The 20,155-nt window shown below is 32.9% G+C and overlaps 1 protein-coding gene and 1 long non-coding RNA gene across 2 annotated transcripts in view; both read right to left on the minus strand.

Moving 5' to 3' along the window:
* LOC134247034 (leucine-rich repeat-containing protein 3-like) overlaps window positions 1–20,155 on the minus strand; it is a 49,896-nt gene that overhangs the window by 16,208 nt on the left and 13,533 nt on the right. The gene's annotated exons all lie outside the window — the stretch shown is intronic.
* Window positions 1,169–4,572, minus strand: LOC134247033 (uncharacterized). The gene is made up of 3 exons (XR_009987755.1): window positions 4,216–4,572; window positions 1,903–2,009; window positions 1,169–1,702 (listed from the first exon to the last, which is right to left on the minus strand). It is a non-coding gene; the product is annotated as an uncharacterized LOC134247033 (long non-coding RNA).

A 20,155-nucleotide genomic window follows, 5' to 3' on the forward strand; every position in this document is an offset into this window, starting at 1 on the left:
TTTCCCTGTACACCGTCTTGCTCTGCGTGAAAATGAGCTTCTGACCTTTTAGCACCGTTTCTATGTTACGGTCCGCATATTTCTTTTGGACATCATATAAATGCTTCCTTTTTTCACGGACTTCTTCAGGTTGGTGTTGAGACACTCTTATTGGGGACTTCTTATCCTTGAGAATTTTAATGTGTCTCATCACAATGTCCTTATGTGATTTATTTACAAACTGGACACAGACTGGCCGAGGATATTTCCTATGTTTGTCGTATTCCCCCATTCGGAACACTTCATATATCTGTAGGCTATCAACAGTCTCTGCCGGTATCTCCATCTCTACTGCAAACACGTTACTAATGATCTTCACAAGGTTTTCAGGATTTTTTATTTCGGGCGCCTTTTCGTCTACTCCACTCACAATGATATTGTCTTCAATTGCTCTAGATCTTAGCTCTAGAATCTGTTCACTTTGAGTCTTTACACAATACTCCAGTCGAACTATGTAATCTTTCATTCGGCTAAGTTCTCTTTCCATCTTCTTCTGTTTTTCCTGCAGTTCAGTGGTTATATATATCGTATCGTTCGCCTGTTCTTGTACGTTTTCTAATCTCTCCTGAATGCCATGTTTTCCTCTAATGTCCTTGGTAACTTCGTCTAGATGGCGACCTTGTCCATCAATCCTTAGTAGAAGGTTTGCAAGAGTATTTTGTATATTAGTTATACCGTGCATGACATCTCTCATCTGAAAGTTTTCACATTCCTTTGAAATTTCTTCATCACTAGTACTGGTGTTAATGGTGTTAGTGTCCATATCATCGAGCGCTCTCTTTTTAGACTGGGTCAATTGACTAGCCATATTTCACAATGTAACAGTGGAACGTATGAGTATCGCTCACTAGTGTTCACAAACAGATATGTTTACAAATTTTGTTTACCTTCTCGTTCCTCGCTTCTATTGCATTTTTTTTGGTTAAAACACACTTCAACACACTTTAAAACATCTTTGAATATCAGCAATGCATTTTTCAAGATCTGAAATTAATTAAATTCGAGGTTTTTGGACTACACTTTGCTCTCGATAAAAACTTACGTCTACATGTCGAGCATGCGCACTCCTCCTTTCTGAGTAGGCTGAGTAGTTTTCATAGATACCATACCCTATGGAAAATTAAAAAAAGCATGTGCACAAATATCATTGTGATTAATAATTTCAACAAAAAAGAAGTAGCATCATCTTTTGTCAGAGTCCAATAAATATACCATGTACATACGCCAGTACATGTTTACATGTAAGAATATCAGTTTACATTTTAAAATAAATTCCTTTACATTTCCAAATTCAAATACAACACAAATTATTTTTTTCATTAATGAACAGTAAAATGTAAAAAAAAACATTTGAAAATATTAATCATATTAATATTGATTACTAGATACATTTATCATATAATCATTGTATATGTAAACACAATTTTTAAAGTTTTACATCTTTGTAAGGTGCAGTCATGCCACTCAGAATATCACTAATCTCCCCTGCTTCTCTTCTGTAGTAAGTGACTGTCCTTTGTTTATTAGCCTCTTCTAAAAGCACTTAAGATCCTTTGGAAAAGAATTGCTGCCTGATTAACATTATCCAAAGTACCGTCATGGAATCCACTGAACTCTAATCTCTGCTTTTTAACAGCTTTAAATATCTGATTTTCCATTATTCCTAAAATAATAATTATAATATGCTGTACATGTACATGAACTTATCATTCATCAATTTAGAATTCTTTAGTTTATACTACATTATTATTAAGGTACTAAATGGTTATTTTGATTTTATAAATTACTTTACATGGAATATCAAGTTTATATAATGCAGTAATTTCATTAAAAATCTAAAATAGTTGCATGATATTCTCCCACCTTTGGAGTCTTATTAGTTGGTGGTTTTCAATGATGTTTCCTTGCTGTCTGTAATAAATAGTGTAACCTTTTCCTTCAAAACCATTATGCAGCACATCGCATACATTCTGTGAAAATAAAATGGAGTTTAATTCATCTAAAAAACAATAATACTAATTTATGAAATACAGTAAAACAAAGTTATAACAAAGTCACTGGGAGCTATGAAATTACTTTGCTATATCAATTACTCGTTATATCTATATAAGGAATTTGTTAAATCTATATAGCTGGGGATCTAAAATAACTTCGCTATATCCATGAATTTGCTATATCTGTGTTCGCAGTAAACGAGTTTTGCAGTATGTGAAATATCTTTTCTACTAGTGTATTTTTCATCATTTGCAATATGTCTCCAGTTTTAACTTTAGTACAATTTATTGAATTTAAAAAGAATCTACACTACTTGAGGCTTCTTACAATGACTTCCATATCAGTACAATATTAATCATGGCTTTGCTGTTCTGGGGAAGATTCTCCCCTATATATTGCAATGTGAAACTTTGATCCCCATTGAGGCCCCATCCTACCCAAAGGGGGTTTAACTTTACACTACATCACCAGAGAATGCTTCCCTATCATCATCTTCATGTTCTTGAGAAGATTTTAAAAGATTGTTACTTAAACCATTGCAAGTTTTCTATCTATATTTTAAGATCCATGTGCACCTTGGTTTTGAATCCCAATGAGAAAAGCCCTTTATTTTTCATTCAAAAGTCATGACCAAGGTCAAGTTTTTGAAAAGTTTTTCATTTTCAGTTGGGTGTCAAATCTGTAATCTGTTATAAATCTGTTTGCCTGTGACAAAATTTGTGCATCTCAGGCAGTTGAGCAACAGTTTTTTTCAAACACTGCCTTGACCATACCATCATACTTATTCATGCCTCATCGCACATAGGGGAGTGCACAGTAACTTAAACAGGTCTAAATGACAAGATTATCTGATGACACATCAGCTTAAATTTGCATGTAAATTGGCTCTCAGTTTTCTTTACGTAGTTTTAGACAGCAGCACAAGGTGCACAATTATCATTTAACCCCTCAATCAAATATCAAAAGTAAGACATACAAACGTCACAAGGTTTGTACGGTACGTATTGGAAGCAACTACAGTGGTACCTCATTTATCCGGACGCTTTGGTTCCTAGTCAAATTTCCAAATATGTGAAGTGTCAGACTACCTGAATTACCAGTTAGATAAGACAAAATAATGTTAAAAATTTTCGTTCCGATGAAAAATCATCCGAATATTGAAGCATTCGGATATATTGCATCCAGATATCTGAAGGTTCACTGTATTTATCATCTAAAACTACAATTTTAAATGCGAGCATCGAGCAGTGTCTTTGGAAACTAATCTTTCAATTTTGCCTGTATAAAGTAAAAAAGAAACTCTGTTGTTTTTGGTGATGAAGTAAATAAAGTATGCAGTAAATCGACGAAAACCGTGTGTCGCTTCTGATTTGTATTAACAAATAGTAGACTGTCATGCTTGGGGACTCATTCAGTTAATTGTAGAATGCTAGAGTAGAGACAAAAACATTGTGCTGAAAATTACCTTTCATTAACGGTAGTGTACCCGAGCTCTTAAGAAAATGGAAATTCGTCTTTTGCTTAAAAGTATTCAACAGCTGCAATACTACAAGTATCTATGATTTTTCCTTTTTATTAAAGACTCATAATACATTGTCATATAGGACTTGTAAAATACTTTTGACTGCATATAAAAAGCTTTACCAAGCTATTTTGAATAGATTAATAGCGAGTGCAGCAAGGGTCGCAAAGCGATGCACGAAACTGCGAGCTCTGATGAAAACGTCTGGGCAAAGAGAAAATTCACACTACTGCACATTCATTCCTAAGAATTTTTTACCGCAGTAATTTAGACCCACAATGCATCGATTCATACACAAACTCTAAAGCAACATTCTCACTAGAATAACAACAAAAGTTAAACGAATAATAAACTTGTCTTGATTTAATGATTTTATCTGTTTATTGCAGAAAGATATTCATAAACTGATTAAATCAGCCTTGTTCGGGCATCGGTTTGGTAAAGCAACATACAAACGACGTCATATGACGTCAGAATCTAATACGCACCGAATGTCACGTGCGGATTTACATGTCCAATCTAAATGAAAATTGATAAGTATATGCGCTCGCCCTAACGGTCGCACCGTCAACATATTAAAGCTATATAGCTATTTCAAGCTACAAAATTAATTATCTTAATCAAGAAATTGTTCTGCAGTGTTCTGGACCTGATCTTACCTGGTCAAATGTAACTTTCCAAATGTACATTATCTTCCCTCTCCAAGTCGAGTAAGTTAACAAAATCGGACTGCCACCCCTCTCTGAGAGTTTACTCTTGGACTCTGGTGGATTACCGTAGAATTTAAACTTCTGAGATAGATCACAACGGTGTCAGTAGGCGAGTACCGTTTCGGGATAACGTCAACAAGGTCAATATACTAATCAACACGACACATGGCTATACTTTTGCCCGAAAACTATGCCTAATCTGTTCTTGTAGAATCCTTTCAACCAATTTATGTCACTTCACACATATTTTTGCAATAAACATCACAGGATGCATTAAAATAACTTTGCAGCGTACAGCTAACCATGGAGGCTGCCATTTATTTTTACTAGCGCCACCTACGTAAAATTGCCAAGGGAGATAACTCATTTGAAGAATCTTGACAAATTCTCGATTTTAAACACCTTGTATCTTTTCAACACTTCGTTTGCAGAAAAATATTAAAGTAAATTTTTATTAAGCCTCCCATGTTCACTTGAATTATGTATTAAGTTTTTGTACTTCTTCTAGGTTTTAAAGATATTTTTTTCTGAAATAGGCATTATTTGCACACTATCTATACAAAATTACACCTCAAGTACTTTATCCCTGGCTATATGAAATAAAGAATTATAACAAAATCAACTGTTTATATTCAATTTAGACCCAAATGAATATATTAAACCCAATTTTATTGAATTTGAAGATGGTCGATGAATCACCTTTTCTGTACTGTCTGCATGATTTTTACACGGAGCCGTACTTGAATAAATTTACGAAAAGTAAACTAGGCAAAGAAATTTTTTTCAGTATAAATCATATAAGTGAGTTCGAAGTATTAAATATGTTGAATACACTTGATGTAAACAAGTCAGCAGGTATAGATTTGTTGGGCCTCGTCTTCTAAAGCTTTTGGCAAATGTTATATGCAAATCTATTACACATCGATTCTTATAAATACTAGCATCACTAATGGAGTATTTCCATTCCGTTTAAAACAAGCAAAAGTCACTCCTATTTCAAAAATGGCGACCATGCAGATCCAGGGAACTACAGACCAATATCCATTCTTCCAACATTATCAAAATTAATTGAAAAACACATAGCCAATCAGATACGTAACTTCTAGCTTTGATCTCAGTCTTATTTAAATCACAATCTGGATTTCGAGAATTTCACTCATGTCAAACGGCTCTAACAAAACTTACAGATAATTGGCTACAAGCTAAGGACCAAGGAAATTTAGTAGGCATAACTTTCATCGATTTTAGCAAGGCATTTGATTTGGTTAATCATGATATCCTTATAAATAAACTTCAATCATATCACTTTGACCAAATGGCTGTTAAATGGCTTCAATCTTATTTAACGTCAAGGTCTCAGTGTGTAAAAATAGGTACATACTCCTCAGATTTTTTGCCCGTCACAGCAGGAGTGCCCCAAGGATCTATCTTAGGTCCCCTATTATTTTTATTGTATATAAATGATCTCCCCTTACATGTAAATAGAACAGATATTGATATGTTTGCTGATGATGCAACCTTACATACATATCATAAAAATATAGAAGGTATCTAGAATGCCCTAAACTTTGATTTGTGTGAGATAGAAAATTGGTGTTCCAAAAATCAAATGGTGTTAAATACCAACAAGACAAAATGTATGCTCATGGGAACTCAACAAAGAAAATCAAGAATAAATTCTACTGAACTAAATTTATATGCTTCAAACAAATTAATTGAAAATGTTGAATCTGAAAAGCTTTTGGGAGTACATGTTGACCATTCATTGCGCTATAATTATCATATTGACTCAGTTTGTAAATCTTTGACTTATAAATTGTATACTTTACGCAGAATTAAAAAATTTCTTCCCTTACACACGAGAAAACTATTTTATAATGCATACATTCTGCCTTCTTTGAATTATTGTCTTACTATTTGGGGTAATGCGCCAGATGCTGGCATAGATAGAGTTTTTAAATTGCAAAAAAGGGCAGTCCGGATTATTTTAGATGCGGCTTATGATGCCTCTTCACTACCATTATTTGAAAAACTTGGATGGCTGACCATATATGAGTTAATTGATTTTCATAAATATATATTACTGTACAAAACACTTCATGGTATGGCACCAACTTATTTAAGAGATTCCTTTGAATTTATTTCTTCTAATAGTTATGTCCTTAGATCTGAAACAAACTATGACCTTCATCTACCGAAATATCGAACAAATCAATTTAAGAATTCTTTTCATTATTCCGGTGTTCATTTATGGAACAAATTACATTTGCATATCCGTTTTTCACCAACTCTACAAACTTTTCGTGAAAATGTAGAAAAATTCATTATAACATGTCGCAAGTTAAAGTTATATAATTCCATGTTCTTGAATCAATCTGTATATGTCCTTGTATTTTCACGTCATTTTGTATTATATGTGATATTTAGAGAACAGTTAACGAGTAATAACTTAATTTATCGTACATCCACATTAGGGCGGGACGAGTTGCGCAGCAACGAGTCTCGGCCAATGTGGATGTACGATAAATTAAGTTATTACGAGTAACTGTTCTATAAATAACTTGTATCATAGATAACTCCGCCTACATTCCTTATATAGTGTTAGTGCAGCGGAAGCAAGTTAATATCTAGAAAAGTCTAGAATTTTCTTGATAAACTCCGCCCACCGTCGCAAAGTATTGTGGTATAGCGCAACTCGTGTGCAGACGAACATTTCCAGTATGAAAAACCAAATGAACAGATTGACAGACAGACGGAGGGACAGCTAGACTGAGGGACGAACAGACAGAAAAATTGACAGGAAAGGGGAAAACAAATGTAAGACTCCTCTTGTTTCACTAGATAGGGACTAAGAAAAAAAGCTGGTGTTTTCAACATAGTGTAATTAAGGTACTCTCATCCTCAGGTTCTGAAAATCTAGCATTGACTAAATGAAAAAGCACACAAAGTTGCCTATGCATTCTTATATGAACGTGTTTTATCCACAATCATTTTCCTAGTTAATTAACTTTATCTGTAAAGTTATTCATTTTGTATAGGGAAAATGACTAAATCACAATTTTTTTTTAGGAAATGGTAATAAAAACAATTACTATTAACGAGGCCGAGTCTAATTCGAGTGCGCATCACTTTGCGCAGCTTTTTAACTTCATGCAGTCATTTGTGTGACAATACACCTTTGAAAATAATTTTGATCTTGATACAAAATTAACATTATCTGTAACTTCTAGTCGTCTGAACATGTGATTTTACGACAATAATTGGAAAAAGAACGTTCAAATGTCGCTAACAACGTACGTCACCATTTTCGGAATTTGTAAGTAACGCATGACGTTTAAGAATGACGCATGACTCGCTTGTATGTTAAAGACGTCCATGGATATTATACTAAAAACTCATGACAAAACTTCCCAAGAAACATACTAACAATCGAAAAATTGCTAGTTTTTACCGAAAAAATTGTATGCACCGATAATTCATCTGCGAAGATATGTATTTATACCGCAATATTGCAATTTCAGAAGTACTGAGCTTTGAAAAAAATAAACTTAGTAATTACTACCTAGACCAACCTAGATGGTGAATTTTTTTTGAAATTTCACAATTTGGTGACTTTTTACAATAACTTTCAACTACTTGAATGAAAAAGAAATCCATAGGGCAGAAATGCAAAAGATATGGGGAAATTGTGATAATTTGGTGATTTTCCAACAAATCCTCATAGGGTCCAATAGTAAAATTTGACAACTTTTGAGATGCCCCCCTAAGAAATCGGGGTGGTAAACATTCAATTTTTTAATCCTAAATCAATAAATATAACAGTAAAAATTAATTATCAAAAAGTTATTAAAATCCCTAGGGCAGAAATAATTAGACTCGGCCTCGTTAATTTCCAATTCAAATTCAATTAACTCATTTTAAAAATAAAAATCATAGGTATCCGGGCTTTTGAAGGAATTGTACATTTTTTATACGTATAATGCACTTTCATTATTTGCATTTACTTTAATAATTTTAGAATGCATAGTGTATTAAAACTTTCCTGTCTTTGCAAAACACCTTAAATCACTTTTTATCTCGTGTCATGTTAAATGAGGATGAGCCTCAATTCTTTTTTTTCATATGTAATTTTAAAATACTGTTATGGGGTAAAAATTTCGACTTTTTATAAGACGTTTCTGAAAATTTCAAATAAGCTTGAAACACATTTAGAGGCAAAATAAAAAAAAAAATTGTTACCAGAAAAGATTTAATTTTCAAACTTAATCTTCAGACTTTTTGAATCAAATTATAAATTAGAGAGAGTTATCCTTCCTGGCCAAGGATCGGAGTATCTTAAGGAAGTTTTAAAGTTTGTGTAAATTATTGTTGTATAAAGCACAGGGTATATTTAATGAAGTGCGCTTAAAAGAATAAATATCATTTCTACCCTGGAGACATCCACATTTCTATGGCCTTGTGTACCTTTTCATGACGTAATGTACATGTATCCTGGACTGTATGTTTAGACCAGTCAGCTGGAAATTGTAAACAAATGACTAGATTTGTCTCCAAAAAAATAAGTACAAACTTTAAGGCTAATATAAAATCAGCGATTCAATATTCTCCATAATTATGTGGGCTTTGCCCTGAGCACATCTGTCCTGACTATGTTGTCTTTGTCCTGGGTACATCTGTCCTGATTATATGGTCTTTGTCCTGGGTACATCTGTACTGATTATGTGGTCTTTGTCCTGGGTACATTTGTCCTGATTATGTGGTCTTTGTCCTGGGTACATCTGTCCTGATTATGTGGTCTTTGTACTGGGTACATCTGTCCTGATTATGTGGTATTTGTCCTGGGTACATCTGTCCTGATTATATGGTCTTTGTCCTGGGTACATCTGTACTGATTATGTGGTCTATGTCCTGGGTACATCTGTCCTGATTATATGGTCTTTGTCCTGGGTACATCTGTCCTGATTATATGGTCTTTGTCCTGGGTACATCTGTCCTAATTATGTGGTCTTTGTCCTGGGTACATCTGTCCTAATTATGTGGGCTTTGTCCTGGGTACATCTGTCCTGATTATGTGGTCTTTGTCCTGGGTACATTTGTCCTGATTATGTGGTCTTTGTCCTGGGTACATCTGTCCTGACTATGTTGTCTTTGTCCCGGGTACATCTGTCCTAATTATGTGGGCTTTGCCCTTGGTACATCTGTCCTGATTATGTGCCTCGAGGATCTGTCCTGTATGTATTATCACTAGCGGGCTGTGTCCCTTTGATCTGACACAGGTTGTAGCCATGTACAAGATGAGATGCATTTAAAAGAAACAAAAAGCTGAATGCCTCGTCCAGTTGAACTACTGAACAAACGTTTTTCTGGCGCTGATCCCAGTCGGATCTCGAGATTTGATTATCAAAAGCATCTGTTTTTAAAATTACATTTTGAATTTAAAAAAAAAATGGTAGTGTTTTTACACAAATTAAGATGTTAACAAATTCTAATTATTCATAACAATTCTAAATCCCTGGAATTGAATTTTTAAACCCACTATTTTTCATCATGTACCGGAAATTATCGCATACCATTTCTTGATGTTAATCGACTTTTCCATTCGGCGAGCAAATTTTTGACGCTGTTTACGTGCAGCGTAAAATTTAAGACAAGCATTCAATATTCGTTTCACACATTAGATGATTAACTTTGCCAGGGGCCTAATGGCAACGTATTGACTCAAGACCCCTGGAATTGCCTGGATGAGATACACCTGATATTTTCTAATTAAGGATTTAAATTTATAATAGGGCACTTCCGGTAAAAATGACGGCATTTGCCGATCATTGCCGATGCCGTAACACTGTTTATGCCTTAAGAGTTAACGACCGTTATAAACAAGCATGGCTCTTCGTCAACATTTCTTGATAGACGCTGGTATTATACATTTCATCAGAGCAGAGAAAATAACTTAACAGAGGAGAGAACAAATGTTAAATTGATAGAAAACTATAATACGGTAATTTTATTAGACAAATTGCTGAAAAAAAAAATTCTTTTCAAAATAAAATACATATTTGGGGTTTTCCAAGTTCTAAAAATAGCACACAGCTTTCGATGTGTGAAGAATGTTTTTTATTATTTCTATAAACTATGTTATTAATAACAGATTATTTATTAACATTAATTATTAACAGATTTCTGTTATTTCTAGTCGTTTTTCAGTGAACATAGTAAAGGAATATCTAAAAGTTTGCATCAATTAATCATGTTAATTCACTAAACTAGACCGCGGTTATGTAACAGATACAGATCAAGACTTTCGTTTGCATAAAAAAATTCCCTGCAATTCAAAATACTCCCAAGTTTTCTCTGATGAAAAAACATTTTCTGTGCGAAACCATGGACATAACAGATGTTTCTTGTTGTATAACTAATTTACTGTATACTAAGGTTGTGATTCCAAAATGAACAAAATAAATCTTCCTAAATTAAAGGTTCGTACAATAATAGTAACAGAGAATAAGAGGAAATTGATGAAAAAGAATAAAATGTTTGGGACTCAATTATTTCTGCTACTAGTTTTTTTTTATAAAGAGAGGAAAAACACATTTTGTTTTTGAATCTAGGTATTTATTTCATACGGAAAAATTAGATGGGGGGATATCATAATAAATATTTATATCAAATTGATTTCATTGATGTTTTTTTCTTGAATTTTGCAATTCCGTCTACATATGAGGTAAAAAATAATACCGTATTTTTTTCAGCTAACATAATAACAAGATTACATGTATATTTTTTATCTCCCAGAATTGTTATTGTATAAATACGGTTTTTTTTCAAGGTTAAAAGGTCAAGGTCATTGTTAAAAATGTTAAAAGGCTTATTTATTTATGTTGCTTTATACTCTTATCAATATATAAGTATGTCATAATCATACCAATGGTGTTGAGAATAAAAAGTTATATTTGTGTACCAGCAAAATGATACAAAAATTGGGGGGTGGGGTAGTAAATGCTTAATTATTCCAAAATATCCTAGTTAAAAAATATTTTATGTATTTTATTTTTGTACATTATTGATTGAAGTCATTTTCTATCAAAGTAATTTTTAGCCACTCTTTTCTTTTTTAATTAAAAAAAAAAATAGAATTGATCTTTTTTAAAGAAATGTACACTTAACATTGAGTAACATATGCTAATCTGGAAATTTTTACTAGTTAATAGTAACCTTTAAAAAAAAAATCTTTTATTATAAAACATCTATGTAATTTTTGTTCATCTAACGTAAAATTAAAGTCTGAAAGTGAGTTTATTTCACAGAATTTTTCTTCTGGTATAATACACCCTTCGCCGTTTCCGACAGCGGGGGTGTGGTTTAAAAATCCAACTTTTTTCAAATATGTCTGGACAAAACTTTATGAAATTTTGTAATTAAAGCCTCCAAACACTAAAGATGATGAAATATCAAGTAAAATTTCATTCTTCAACAATGCTTGTTATACATGTAATACCTTATGTGAACCCTTAATTTTGTCAAGATAAATATGCCTGCTTTGAGTACATTCAGTATCATAGGCAGCGTTTTAAAAGAATAAATCTGATATACTTATAACTAATTTAGGTAAATCTATTTACGTATTTGATAAACGTTTAATTGCTATTAAAATGGAGGACATTGCGTAAATGTCGGAAAGCTCAACATCCATAAAATGTAAAATTCATATTGTCCACACGAGAGTTCCTCTAAGATATTTTGCATAAATGTGTGCATATATGTTATATTTTTATGCATGCAAAGTTTGGAAAGGGTACTTGAGTGTGGCCACATTCAAATTTCAAAATATCTGCCTTAAAATCGGCGTTTTTAGGCAGTTTTTAAAGTTAATATTATATTTTTTCCTGTGCATGTGCATGAGACGGTGGCCTGTGTGCCATAAAATCATATGTAGCGTACTATGACATTGTACTCTACAAAATAACATATGATAGGCGTTGTGGTTTCAAACTAAAATTTGTCGTAAATTAAAGGCACACATTGATGGTTCGTGGCTTTAGCTCTTTGTATCTCGCTAAAATTTCCACCTTCCTCAAAAACTGAATTCAAATAAAAAAAAAAAACAATCTCCAGTTTGAAATATCTGTACATGTATTTGTCGTCAAAGAAGTTTTGAGAGGATCAAAGTTTGGAGAATATTTTCTTTACACTAACTATTTTCTGTTTCCAGGTAAAAATATCATTAGTTTTGTGTATATTTTAGTTTCAATTCGATGTCAATTCTTTCATATTTTCTCTACAGCGGAGGGAACAAAGTCATGTTTACCAAAATGAAACTGATTTTAAGGAGTTGCATTTCGATATAAATAAAATACTAACATCCCCTGTAATCCTACTGTAACTGACAACTCTTTAGACAAAAACGTTTGTAATTCGCATCTGGAAACACAATGGCGCCACTACTGTAACTAAAAAGCACTGAGAATCCAACAAAACCCTGAGGAAGTACTGAGTGGTACTGAGCCCGGTACTGAGAAACTGAGGAGATCCTGAGTAGCACTGAGGTTTTCACTGTGCATTCTGTTGTGCTACTGAGTAGCACTGAGGTTGTCACTGTGCATTCTGTTGTGCTACTGAGGAGCACTGAGGTTAGCACTGTTGCTACTGTGGAGGTACTGAGGGGTACTGAGGTCATTCTGAGGCCACTGAGCGGGTACTGAGTAGCTCTGAGGTTTAATACCGTGGCTACTGAGGTAATCCTGAGTGACACTGACGCTTTTTTTCAAAAACTTGCTATTTTTTATGAGTTTTATTATAATCTAATGTCCAAATTTCTTTATTTTTAAACCCTTTTCATATCAAAATGTGTAGGTTCAAGTATCTTGAAACTCCCTGTCGACAATAAAACTGAAATTCGTCTCTTGTTCATTTAATTAATTAAATTATTTGCGTACTTTGATTGGAATTTTCAAAAGGATTAAGTGTTCTATGTATATTTTATTAAGAAATTTGATATCTGATTTATTTATCTTTGATATCAACCAATTAATTATAAAAATAAAGTATTTTTGAAATTTAGTTTTTCAAATTTTATCCAACCAATGTTAAACATCATGATAAATAGTAGTTTCCATCTAATAAATCTCGATCCACACTTGAAAATTTGATAGGTTGCGTATTTGTTGTGCAAATAAAGATGCCTTTAATGTTAAATTAACATTTAATTTGAAAATGAACGTGGGGATTACTGAAAATTTTAATATTTCTATGTGCTTGCATAATAAAATGAACACCGACAGCGGAAAATAATACCTGTTTATTTCGCTTTAACTCCGAGTTTTATTTCAAAGAAGTTTCATTTACTATTTATTTAGCACACGCGAACATGATTATAAATTTAAACAAGAAAGTAGTTAGAATAATTAGGGGATCTCTATGTTAAACCAGGGACCTACATACTAATATAGGTCCCTGGTTAAACACGTGGGGCTAAAATTTGATAACAGTCATGTAGTTACTGAGAATTATAATATGATATCTAATAATGCAATTGTCATTTTTTTTTGGGGGGGGGGGGTTGTCTGTCAATCAGACTGATAGCAAGTTCACTTAATCATAATTGTGTTCATCGCTTAATTCACATGTACCGGGAATTTATCGTTGTCATAGCTGCACATGTTTTCTTAAAGACATCAAATGCATTAAATGAAAATAAACTTGAACTCCGTTTAAAGGAAATCCATCTTTTATTTATTTTTACTGGTTCTTATTACGCTACAGTATTTATTCGCTGTGATAAAGTCCTTCTGCCGATCGGTTAGTGTACAGCAATAATAATTGTCACGAATGATTCAGTAGACTCCCTTCCTTTTATAAATATTGATACCCGTTTACCGGAAAATGAATTACTCACTTATGTTCAACTTAAAATGTGACTTTTATCTTCCTTTCATTTTGAAAAATAACTACTACCATCAGATGTATATATATATATATATATATATATATATATATATAAAACTCTAGACAAGCCATACTGTGAACTCTTTTTTTCTATATTTGTTAAAAAGGGTTAATCGGAAACAATTATTTAGTAAATAATTGTGTACATGTAATGTATTTTTTTAAATTAAAAGAAGACTTTTATTCAAACACAGCACCGTATTCATGAATATTAATATGAATATTGTACCCAAACGGCAGCGCTTTGAGGTACTACACAGGCGCTGATTGGTAACGGAACCTCTGTGAAGTACTACACACATGGAAGCTCTGTGAATTGCGCAATGCAGTAGCGAGAAACAAGACAATAGGTGTCACTTCAATATATATACAGACGGGCACCTGCCGGATATCAGTAGCAGTCAGTTACGCAATACTGACCCAACATGTAGACTCAGAGGACACCCTCAGATCAGCCCGGCCCCTCTTTTTCATTCTTTCTCACACACTCTAAAGAAATCTAATTAAAAAACACAGAAAATTAATTTTTTATTAGTTTAATTTGCGATGCATTTATAATTATTTTCTATATAATCCAAATGGGTTTCAAAACTATATTTATATTTTATTTTTGATACAACATGTATTTTTATCTCTACTAATCAGATCTGTTATAAACAAATATCTAAAATTACAGTGTTCGTAATTAATTAGACGTTTCTCTAAGCGATAGACATTATAATTCATTATCCAAAGACCCCCTTAAAGAAATAAACCGAACTACTTAGAAAGAAAAACTAATTAAAAGATTTAATATGTTACCAAAAAATGAAAAAAAAAAAGAGAATTAAAAAAGGACACGAGGCTTGTATGTTCTTTTATAATTGCCTTTCATGTTATATCAAGTATACAGTATTAAGTGTTTGGAATTAATTTGTTGAATGTGCTAATTTCTCTTCAACAACCTTATACATGTATGTACGATTTACTTAAACAATGTTAAAAATTTGTCAGAATTTAGAATTTATTTTCTCTCAATGCAATTCAGGAAAGGTCGCGTGATTCACTGTTGTAAACAATCGGATGTCACCGTAATTTCGGACATCGGGAACGAGCATCAAAATACTTTGTTATACCCTTATAAATATCATTCTATATATTTATTACTTATAAAAAGTCCAACAAAAGAACTGTTTATTTCATCGGTCTAACAATTTCACTATTGACCGGTCTTACATAAGAATTGTTAGACCGCAACGTCACTCGTCTGTTGCGTCACAGTCAAGTAATTAATCATCGTTCAATATCGGCGACGCGAAAATAGCCGAAGTTAAGAGCTACAAGAGTTATTGCTAACAGCAATGTAAGGAAGAAGGAAAGAGTATGTTTTGTGATAAATAATTTTTGTGATACAATAGATATATAATTTATTTTTGTTCTTTCTCAGCTTGATGTTTTATATTCACTGAAGAAGCCATAATTTTCCATATAAAATAGTTGATAATATAGCGTGTATTGATTAAATTGATCAATCTTAAGTGAGCAGTGAAGGGTATAACAAAACCTGAAGGTGAAAATGTTGCCCTTGGCCTGCGGCCTCGGACAACATTTTCACCTTCAGGTCCAACAAATCATATGTTGCCCTCATACCCAGTCAATAACTGTATATTATTTTCAGTGATGGTTTGGTAAAGATTCTTAACCGGCGATAATTAACGGCATATCATTTTTTGTCACAGATACTAGTATTTGTTCTTGAACTAGTATGTAATATCAGTAAATGGACAGTTAAGGGCCTAGTAGTAATAGAAATAAAAGTCACATGTAGTATATGAAAAGCATAAAAATTTGAAAAAAAAAAAACGCATAGTAGTTTAATGCAGTCCTACGTGTATTGTACAACCATCTGAAATTTACGGCAAATTTACAAAGTGAATGAAAAAAAAAATATGCATTCCACTTTAAGAAAAAATTAGTATGACCTGATTATTGGCAAGCCAAAATATCTATTCATCGATTTATTTGATAAGACAGTTCTCGAAAATAAATGAGTAATATTACGAGGTAAATCCAGTGAAAATTAATTTTGAATAATATTTTTTGTAATTGATTTTTTTGTAAAGTGGAGGACGTTCTTAGTTTTCAGAAATTGTTTCCGTGGAGGAGGGGGGGGGGGGTACTGCATGACTGACGCAGGTCTCCACAATGTGTATATCATGCGCGGCCTATAAGTTAGAGTTCAATGCACAAAAAACTTCTTTTGCAAAGAAAATTTACCTTACACGTATTCATTTTAACATTTTTAAGAGTCAAAGAGAAGCAATTACGAATTAATGTATATTCACTCGCACAGCAAGATTTTCATACACTTTTGGTAATTGAACTTGAATTGAATTGCATCAATATATTTTAATTGGCGAATGCTTAAAAGATTTAATCTCTATCTGTATTATGTATAATTGTCATGGAAAAGTTTTCATTTTGAATTCAAATGTAAACCTTTCAATTAATCAATTAAGTACATGTATGTGTAATGCTGACAATCTATAAACTTACGCAAAGCTGTGTACCTTTTAATACCGAGCAAATAATATGACTGTACATATAGTGTTAATGAGGGGGTTGGGGGTATTTTCCTGATAATGTATTAGAAATTTAGAAATAGAAGTCAATAAACTAGAAAAACATTTTTTTTCACTGTTACGAATGCAGTACATTTTGCATGTACGGAATTTCGATGTACATTTTGTATACATCTATCAACGCATGTAGCTCATCAATATTATAGCTAACTTTTTTTATGATTGACAGTCGGTATATATTACTTATTGATCTTGACTTGGGTAGATTATTTAAGGAATCACTGTCTAGTTAGTATAGTATGCCAGGGCATCAACATTAGTGGGAAACATGGGATAATTTGCATAACGGGCGAAGCCCGTTATGCATAAATTATCCCATGTTTCCCACTATTGTTGATGTCCCTGGCATACTATACTAACTAGACAGTGATTCCTTATATTTCCATTTCATTGTAAAATAAAATTGTAGATTTAGACTTTAAAAATGCAGACATAGATTTAAATTACACGAGGATTCCCATCCCAATTTTAATAGGCCTAGCCGTACACAACGGCAGCCGCACGAGATTTTCATGCATATTTGGCCTCCTTAGCGTCAGACTCAGGGACAGATGTGCCTGGGGAATCCGACATTACCCTCAGTGGACTAACTTCAACAAAAAGTGGGGATGGGGCTGTACTTTCAATGAACATTACATTTTCTATTGTAAAGTTATGTCTGTGGAAAGAGGGGGGCTGATATTTTGTGCCTGTATAATTCTTCCTAATCAATCAGGACCCCCCCCCCCCTCTTACCAGTCATAAAAACACGGTTGTCAACATTCATTTTATACCAGATGTACAGCTTTGAGATAATGTAAATGTATTTTTACATCAGGTAATGCACTTTTGGAATCAACATGATAAAGAGTTAACACAAGATAAAGATATTTTAAGATTACATAAGAAAGAGTTGACATAACGTAATTATTTATCCACATCACGGAATTGAGTTTTGACATAATATGATAAAGTGTTGATGTAATATAGAGATATGTTCACATAATGTCATACACTTTTCACACCACGTAATAAAGCACTGACATAAAGGTAAGGTGAGTTCACCTCACATCATGATGCCCCCGACGTAAAATAAAGATAAACCCATAACATGTAATAATACTTTGATATAATAGAAATACACACTCTCAAAAAGGAATGGATTTTTGACTTTATGTAATGATAAGTTTAATTATAAAACACAATTCATTTGAGGTAATGCAATTTTGACCTCACATATTAAAGAAATGAAATGATGTAAAGAAACATTCATTTCACGTAATAAAGTTTTAACACAATGTAAACACATTATCACTTTACATAATGAATTTTCGACTTCAAGTTATGAAGTGCTGACATAATGAAAGGATGTATTTACTTCATGTAATGCAGCATTGACATGATGTAAAGATATTTTTACGTAATCTCATAAAAAATTGACGTAACGTAAAGATATGTTCACATCACGTAATGATAAATTGACATAATAATGCATAGTTGTATGCTATAAGGCAGTGTTGGCGTTCCATACTATTCAATATAATGTGCTTTCCGACTTTAAATTCTCCTCTCTCCGACTTTAAATGACCGAGTATGTTAAGTCGGACAGTTTAATTTTCATGGTTTTATAAATAAATATCCACCATAAAGTTATCATTATGGGAATAATTAATACTTATCATGTAAAAGTATGATTTAATTACAAAATATACTGGCAATCACGGAGTACCGACGGCAAACTGAAGATTTCGCCAAGGATAACTAGGTAACTGTGGACAGGTGCGCGCTCGGTGCGCATGCGAATTTTATCCGGATCCATGACATGCGTATGTATCCTGCAAATATTAGACATTATTTCAAACGTTTTCACGACTATATATGTACGAAACAACCAAAAACATCCTGTAGACGGAGATACTGAAAGAAAAATACACATGACACTAAATTTAGAAACGATTTTATTCTGAAAGAGAAAACTGTCCGACATTCGATGCTGTCCGACTTTAGCTGTTCCTCATTGTGGTACAGTATTTAGTGTTTGACGATTTAATGTCAACACCGCAATATTTCCATTTCTAATTTTTTTCTCTATGATAACTCTTTGAAAGTAAGCGGAGTTGATTTCCTGATAATTCTGCCGGAATGTAAATTAGGCAGGTCGATAGGTCAGGAGCTATAGAGACCTAGTATGCACATGATGCATGCAAATCTAGTGCACATCTGTCTCTGAGTCTGACGCTTAGGAGGCCAAATATGCATGAAAATCTCGTGCGGCTGCCGTTGTGTACGGCGAGGCCTATTAAAATTGGGATGGGAATCCTCGTGTAATTTAAATCTATGTCTGCATTTTTAAAGTCTAAATCTACAATTTTATTTTTACAATGAAATGGAAATATAAGGAATCACTGTCTAGTTAGTATAGTATGCCAGGGACATCAACAATAGTGGGAAACATGGGATAATTTATGCATAACGGGCTTCGCCCGTTATGCAAATTATCCCATGTTTCCCACTATTGTTGATGCCCTGGCATACTATACTAACTAGACAGTGATTCCTTAAATAATCTACCCAAGTCAAGATCAATAAGTAATATATACCGACTGTCAATCATAAAAAAAGTTAGCTATAATATTGATGAGCTACATGCGTTGATAGATGTATACAAAATGTACATCGAAATTCCGTACATGCAAAATGTACTGCATTCGTAACAGTGAAAAAAAATGTTTTTCTAGTTTATTGACTTCTATTTCTAAATTTCTAATACATTATCAGGAAAATACCCCCAACCCCCTCATTAACACTATATGTACAGTCATATTATTTGCTCGGTATTAAAAGGTACACAGCTTTGCGTAAGTTTATAGATTGTCAGCATTACACATACATGTACTTAATTGATTAATTGAAAGGTTTACATTTGAATTCAAAATGAAAACTTTTCCATGACAATTATACATAATACAGATAGAGATTAAATCTTTTAAGCATTCGCCAATTAAAATATATTGATGCAATTCAATTCAAGTTCAATTACCAAAAGTGTATGAAAATCTTGCTGTGCGAGTGAATATACATTAATTCGTAATTGCTTCTCTTTGACTCTTAAAAATGTTAAAATGAATACGTGTAAGGTAAATTTTCTTTGCAAAAGAAGTTTTTTGTGCATTGAACTCTAACTTATAGGCCGCGCATGATATACACATTGTGGAGACCTGCGTCAGTCATGCAGTACCCCCCCCCCCCCCTCCTCCACGGAAACAATTTCTGAAAACTAAGAACGTCCTCCACTTAACAAAAAAATCAATTACAAAAAATATTATTCAAAATTAATTTTCACTGGA

Source organism: Saccostrea cucullata, unplaced genomic scaffold (genome assembly GCF_032062105.1).
Source record: "Saccostrea cucullata isolate Sc308-1 unplaced genomic scaffold, CSIRO_AGI_Scuc_v1 ctg1991, whole genome shotgun sequence".
Classification (NCBI taxonomy): domain Eukaryota; kingdom Metazoa; phylum Mollusca; class Bivalvia; order Ostreida; family Ostreidae; genus Saccostrea; species Saccostrea cuccullata.